General features: G+C 54.3%; 1 long non-coding RNA gene across 1 annotated transcript; it reads right to left on the bottom strand.

Moving 5' to 3' along the window:
- Positions 1–3,297: 3,297 nt before the first annotated feature.
- Positions 3,298–7,014, bottom strand: LOC308497697. Its single transcript, XR_013993362.1, has 3 exons — positions 6,952–7,014; positions 6,654–6,769; positions 3,298–3,419 (listed from the first exon to the last, which is right to left on the bottom strand). It is a non-coding gene; the product is annotated as an uncharacterized lncRNA (long non-coding RNA).

The raw sequence follows: 7,014 nt of genomic DNA, 5'->3' as shown, positions 1-7,014 counted from the left end.
TGCTCTCCCTAGTGGTACCTTGGGCAACTTTTGAGCAGTGTCTCTGGCCAGACCTGCCCTCCACTCAGAGAAGCAGTTGCCAAAACTGGGCCAGCCTCTGCCTGTCGTGCTCCAGGTGGGCAGTGCATGCACTCAGGCCCTGCTGAGGCCTTGAGACAGGCTCCAGCCCATCTCTGATCACTCACAGTTTGCATCTAATCTAGACCAGTCTGGCCCTTCCTCACAGACACATATGCATTGTGGAGTGTAACCAGGAGACGCAGGACTCACCCAGGAAGAGAGTGCTCCACCATCAGAGGCGTCTTTTTCAGAAGTCTTGTGCTCCAGCAACCTCCTCCAGGGCTCTATGCAGACGACCTTGCAAGATAAGAGGGTTGAGTCACAAAACCAAACCCAACTGTGTGAGGGTGTGTCTGACCCACAGGGTACGGGCATGTGTGAACGTCCCTGGACCGGGTACTCTGGAAATGGCGAGGCCCAGCACAGGGCTAGGAGCTGGATCAGAGACCACTCCTGCACATGAGATACTCATAATTCCATGTGACATGGATAGCTATGCAATTAAACCCGGGGGGGTTCTGGGGGTGGGGGATAGGTTTTGAGCTGGGGTGCTGGGGGCGTCAGGGAGAGCTTCCCGGAGTGGCAGAGCTGATAGGATGGGTGACTTGGGGAATTACAAGGCCTGCAGGCTGGAGCAGGATGGAGGAGATAAAGGAGAGGCTGAGGACCTCAGCTGCACGTCTAGCTGGGAATTCGTCGAGAGAAGGAACACAGAGGGCTCATGGGACCAGAATTCCTAGCAGATCAGGACTCTCAGATTTCAACTCCCAGAGTTCTTACTATCCTTACCACTACTCTTACTGTCTGCGACCCCAGGTATAGATAGAATTGGACTGATTACGGTCTTTAATCTATGACACCAGCCGCCATTGGTCCATGAAGGTTTTAATCTTCAAGGATTTAATGCCCATCCATAAACCCATCACAGAGCCAACGCACAGTTAGACACTAACTGCAACTTGGGGACCTCCCATACGGTCCTGTGGTCACGCCACCCCCGCCAGCCCTGACACTGACGGCTGAGACCCACCCTGGCTGCACCTCTGACCCTGGATCCAGGAACTGTGCTTCCGCTGTTTCCTCCCTGCTCTGATCAGTACAATCCCAGCCACACCATCCCTGGCCTGGAGCTAAGCTCAGCCAGGCTCTCTCTGCTGTGAAAGAAATGGGCTGGTCTCAACTACAGACAGACAAGCACCCATTTGAGCCTGTCTCCAAGGTCATGTAAGTGGCCTTGGGGGCAACCGCGGGCGGTGCAAGGGTGGCCGTGCACCCACTGCCCTGATAGCCAGGCCACAGCAAGTCTCTGAGCTCTGCACCCCACGTGTTCTGTGTCTTTTGAAACATGCTGTTTAGGGCGACTGTCAGGACAGGGAAGGAGTTTTCCAGATGCTTCCCGGCAGGGCTTTTATGAAAGGTCATTGAGTTGGTAGACTTGGCCAGCCAAGTCTGTTAAGTTCTTTCGCCCTGATGAGCAAAACCATAACCATGTGCTTCCATGCTCTCACAGCCCAAACTCCTCCACTCAGGAGGACACAGCCTCCAGTCTCACGGATGGAAACAGGCCTCCAGGCACCGTGCACAGTACCCCTTACGCTTCACTGTCCACCCCCCACATCCAGTGAGGCAACTAGTTATGAGGGCAGTTGTGGGGGCGTGGCACACGCCCTGGACATAGGGCAGAGTGGGCTCACTGTGCTCTTCTGAGCCTCAGTTTCCTTCTCTGTAAGAGGGACCAATGACATGGCCCCTGCAGCTGTGGGGCTTTGGTGAGGTGACAAATGCAGCAGCACCCACCGACCCAGCCAGTTATGGGACAGAGGGGAGAGGGTAAGGGAAGAGCGGCTCTCTGGGGGGGCCATACAGAAGATGGCTGGGCGTCCAAGAAGGGGCCCTCCCTCCCCCGTTTCTCCAACATCTGCCCATGAAACCCCTTTCCTTTGCCCAGTTGCACCCCAGAGAATGGCCACCATGTAGCAAGGCCTCATCTTCCAGCCAAGCCCAGCCCCTCTCACATGCCCCACTCTGTCTCTTCTTCCTCCCAGCACAGCCTCGGTGCCTGAGAAGGGACAGCCAGGAGGAAGGGTGCTGGGAGGAGAAGCTCAGTGACCTCCTTTAGTGACCTCCCTCTCACTTCCAGTGTGCCATCTCCAAGTCCAGCGAGCACCCAGCAGCTGTATAAACAGCTGAACCAAGGAATGCGGGCCCTGTGACTCACCAGGGCACTAAATACTTGGATATGTGACCTGCAGTCAGTGGGATGGGGGTGGGGGAGAGCGCAAAGCGGACACACAGAAAAGGTGGGCATGAAGGAGAGGCGACAAGGACCTAGAGTTGCAAGGAAGCAGCAGGAGGACCCCGGGGGTGGAGGGAGGTAGACAAATGGCACTTAAAGAAGCCTGAACTCTGGCCCAGCACTCCCCAGAGAAGCACACTGGAGGGCCTATCAGGAAATGAGAGCAGGAGCCCAGCAGTGCCTGCGGGCAGCAGAGGGGAGGGAACAGCTGAGGAAAGGGAGACCAAGGAGGGACACATGTGCCACGCCTGCCTTTCCCCCCCCCCCACCCCCACCCCCACCCCCCCCCACCCCGGGCAGCCTCCAGCAGCTCCAGCTGATACCAGGAACACCTGCTTAGGGTGGGGCCCAGTCCCAGCCAAGCCAGTGGACTTTTCCTTTATCGTGTTGAAAAAACACATGTTGGTAGGAGAGCCTCTGATCTGACAGGTGAGAAAATATAACCAACTGGCTCCCTAATGACAAGTGAGGACCGAGGGCCCGAAAGGACAGAGGATCAGGACTGGGGCCCAATGGAGAGAAGTTTCTTCTCACTCCCCAACAGGCAAAAAGATGATGTAGAGATTCATGTCATCATCCTTTCCCATTCCGACAGATAGGGAAACTGAGGCTAAGCTCAAGTCTCAGGTGGAAGAAGGAAAGTCACCCTTTGTGAAGGTCCCCCAGGACACGGAGGTCCCTGTGAGCCTGGGGAGGCAGTGCAGGGGAGATGTAGGGACAAGAAGGCAAGTGGAAAGACTGCTCGCGAGCGTGACACTGGCAGCACCCGTAAGGTTCAGGAAGGGCAGGCACAGGAGACAAACATGTGCGTTAAGAGTCTCAGGCTCATCCTGCACGGGGCGTGGACTCGACTCCTCCCAGCACAGCGGCTGCTTGGCAGGCCACGCACACCTTGCAGGGGGACGGACCTGCCCTCGGGGGCCGTAGCTTATTGCTAGTGCGTGGCTCGTAGCACACATCAAGATTTCTCCAGAAAAAATGAATGAAATGTACTTCCCTTTTACAGATGAGGGGCATGGAACTTGGAGGGTTCTGGTGACTTCTCCAAAGGCACAAACTGCTCCTTGAGGGCAGAAAGGAAAAAGGAGTCAAAAGAGGACAAGAGATGGCGCAAATTCCTTGTCCTAGGGGCCAGTCCACGGCCAGTGCCCACTCACTGAGGACAGCAGGGACCGTGGGACAGCCTGTCACAAGGCTTCAAACACTGAGAGCGGGTCTCCAGGGCTGTCTAACCCTGCGTCCAGCCCCTCCAGCCACGGCAGCTGTGATTCTGGAGCGCCAGCCTCAGCCCCTTCTCGGTGTGGTAGTGTCCCAATGAGAAGCGTGAGAAGGGCACTGGACATAGAGGCAGGGCTGCCCGGACTAAACTACGGCCCTGATGGAACCTGGAGCACAGGCTGCCCTCCCTAGGCCTCAGTTCCCTTGTATCCACAGGGGGAATTGATGTCACTCATCTCCAGATGAAATGGGGAAGCTTGGAGCTGTGCCCAGTGACAACAGGCATCACAAGAAGGTATTATTCTTTCTCTTCACTGCCAGGACCCCCAGGCTCCAGTCGTCAGCCCCACCTGGTACCTTCTCCCCAGTGGGAGGAGGAGCCACCAGCCACTGCGGCCCCGAGCCTGCCCCGAGCATCTCTCTCCTCCAGGCCTGGACAGAGCGCCCGGCCTGTCTAGCACTCACACACTTGTCCCATCAATTTCAGGACCAACTCAGACTCCTCTCTGGCTCTGGGAGGGTCTGAGGCCTCCGCTGAAAGCTTGAAAGACGAGCTAACGAGGGTGACCAAGCTCGCTCAAGTTTCATCAGAGAAGCAACCAAACCACAGAATTCTTCTTGCAAACCATCAGCCTGCTCAGTGACAGCTGAAGATTTGTTTTCAATCTTCCCTTCCCCTCTCTAAGAGGAGGCCCCAGCGACCCCCACAAACCAGACTCAGCTCTGGCCAGTGGCCATGGGGTTTCAAATTTTGAAACGGGCCTTTTGCACAATGTTCAGTTTTAAGCCTTGGTCCAACTACCCACATCCTGTCCAAACTTCCTGGGGGAGTGAGATTTATTTAAGGAAGGAATAAAATCCCCATGCTGGTGCCATGGACTGAAAACACGCTCCATCCCAGACAATTTCAAGGATTAAGGTTACATATCTCTTAATGAGTCGCAGGCAGAGGCAAAGTGGACTTGGCTAGAGAAGGAGGACAGGCCTCAGAAATGAGGAGGTGCTATTCCTCAGCACCAAGGACCCCCGTTCTCTGCCAGGGATATAATTTGGCCCCCACCAAGCCTTACAATCATTCTTTCGTGCATTCATTTATTCTTTCACTCACCTAGCATTCTTATGGATCGATCAGCCCCTGTGCACAGGTTCTGGGCGAGATAACGGAGGGTAGGGGGATGTTGAGGCCCCCAAGACCGAGCACCCACAGATGGGAAGCTCAAGTTCTGGTTGAGCAAGAGGAAAGGTTTCTGAATGGAGGTCAACTTCATGGCCATGTAACAGTTCCAAGTGTGGGGTGATTCACCCCTCCAGCTACAGGGCAGCCAGCCGGAGGAGAGGACTAGAGGATGAGCTTGTGCAAAGGCCCAGAGACATAAGCACACGCAGACTCAGGGAGGGGCTGCTGGTAGCGCATAAGGCCAGGGAGCGTGTGGCTAGAGGCCAAGTCACTGGAATCCTTGCGTGTGACACCAAGGGGCCTAGACTTCAGCCTGGAGCTTCCGGAACTCACGAGAGGGCTCTAAGGAGCAGGGACTCAGACTTGTGCATTCTAGAATGATCACACTGACTGCAATGAGGAGAACGGACTGGAGGAGGGGCAGGAAGACCGATTCCGAGGCCAATGCCAGCCCAGGATGAGGGACGCGTGGACTGACGGGCGGCGGAGGACATAAGAAGGGAATCATGGGCTCACTGTTGAGATGCTAAAGGGGCAGGACTGAAGTCAGAGGCAGAGGGAGAGTGGCCCCCTGATCAGTGACTGGTCAGTGAAACAATGTGTGCCTAATCGCCAGGTTTGTGGGCAATGAGACATTACAGCAACATTAGTGACAGAAGAGTTTCTCAGGCAGCCACTGTGAGAGACTCAGAATGAAGTGTGGTGGAGGGAGGAGAAAAGGTCAACATGTATTCCGTCCCACCCTTGGCTTGTCATGAGGCAGCACATCTAAGGGAAATACTTGAAAGTGGGCGGAGACATCAAACCCTGACACTCAACAGGGCCTTCCGTAACAAGCTCGGTGCTTGAGGGAAACGTCATGTTTGCTGGTCACAACTGTCCAGGTAATCACCGAGAAGAAACTCTGACCTCTACTCATCTTTCTTTCCTCCAAGGATGTCTGAAGACGCCCTGACCTGACCCAAGGAAGCCAAAGCCATCAACCAACTTTGGCCATGGCTATGGCCTTGTCCTCCATTCAGTGTCCCCCCAGAATGTAGCACAGGAGCAGAGGGAGCCCTCGGTGAGGGTCATGACCAGCCCAGTCGCAGGCTGACAAAGCCCTCACATCCTGGCTTCCCAGCGCTCATCACAAGTGTAACTAAGTAATTTTGCCATAAGTATTTGTTCAAAATCTATCTTCCACCAAGACTTGGAGCTCCACAAGGACAGACATGGACTATGTCTTATTTCTTGCTATTCATGACCCAGCCTCTGGCACCACAGTAAGGGCCCAATACTTTTTGAATACATTAATGAAAGATGAATTCACCAAATACTTCCTGATGCCTAGGCCTGCTGGCGGGCTGTAATGACACAAAAAAGAAGACCTCGTCCTCAGGAAGTTCATAGTCCTTTGGGAAAAACTGGCAGGTCCTAATTAACAATGGAACATGGGCTCTGTCAGGGTATGGATGAGGGCTGACTGGATAAGAAATGGCGAATTTGGACACAAGGATATGAAAGCCAAAGCAGAGGGCAAGGGATTGTAAGAGTGTGAGAGTAACGTGACATTCGTGTTGGTTTAACACAAAGCTGAACAGCCAAGGGGAAGTACCAGACTAAAATTAATTGGAAGTTTTGGTTACTGTGAGATTAGTATCCCTCTTTACCCACGAATTCTGGGCAAAGTGAGACTCTAAGTCCTGTCTCCTATACCTGTACGCACTTGACATTCAAAGCTTAGGTTCCACCCCAGAGCCACCGATGTGGACCTGCTGCCCACCCCCGCAGAGGGCCCACCTGCTATCATGGTCTAAACTCCTCGCAGGAGGGGCTGGAGATTGCCCAGCTGGGAAACAGCCAACTGAGAAGACTCAAAACTAGGGTCCCCACACCCATGATTAAGAAGGGGAGGTCTACCTGATTCAGTCTGAAGCAGAAAAGCCAAGGGGTGGTGCTGGAATCAGATCCTCATGAGGGATAGTCCCAGATTCCAAGCCAGATGACTGAGCAGCATCACCAAGTCCAAAGGAAGGCTGCATGAGCAGGAGTGGGAGATGGAATCCAGGGTCAGGAGCCAGCAAAGACAAGAGAGGAAGAGGAGTGGTCGGTGTTAGGCACAGAGTGGGTTCTGCACATATAATTGTGGGAGGGATGGAGGAAGGGAGGGAGGGTTTGGGCAAATGCCCCACATGGAGCAAAGGTATTGTCAACTCACTTTTCCTGTCATCTGTCCCTGGTAGAAGAGCTTGTTACGCTGTCTTAAAGGTGCATGGTCTGG

The sequence above is a fragment of the Rhinolophus hipposideros genome (genome assembly GCF_964194185.1).
Source record: "Rhinolophus hipposideros genome assembly, chromosome: 5".
Lineage (NCBI taxonomy): Eukaryota > Metazoa > Chordata > Mammalia > Chiroptera > Rhinolophidae > Rhinolophus > Rhinolophus hipposideros.
This window is presented reverse-complemented; position numbering and strand designations above follow the sequence as displayed.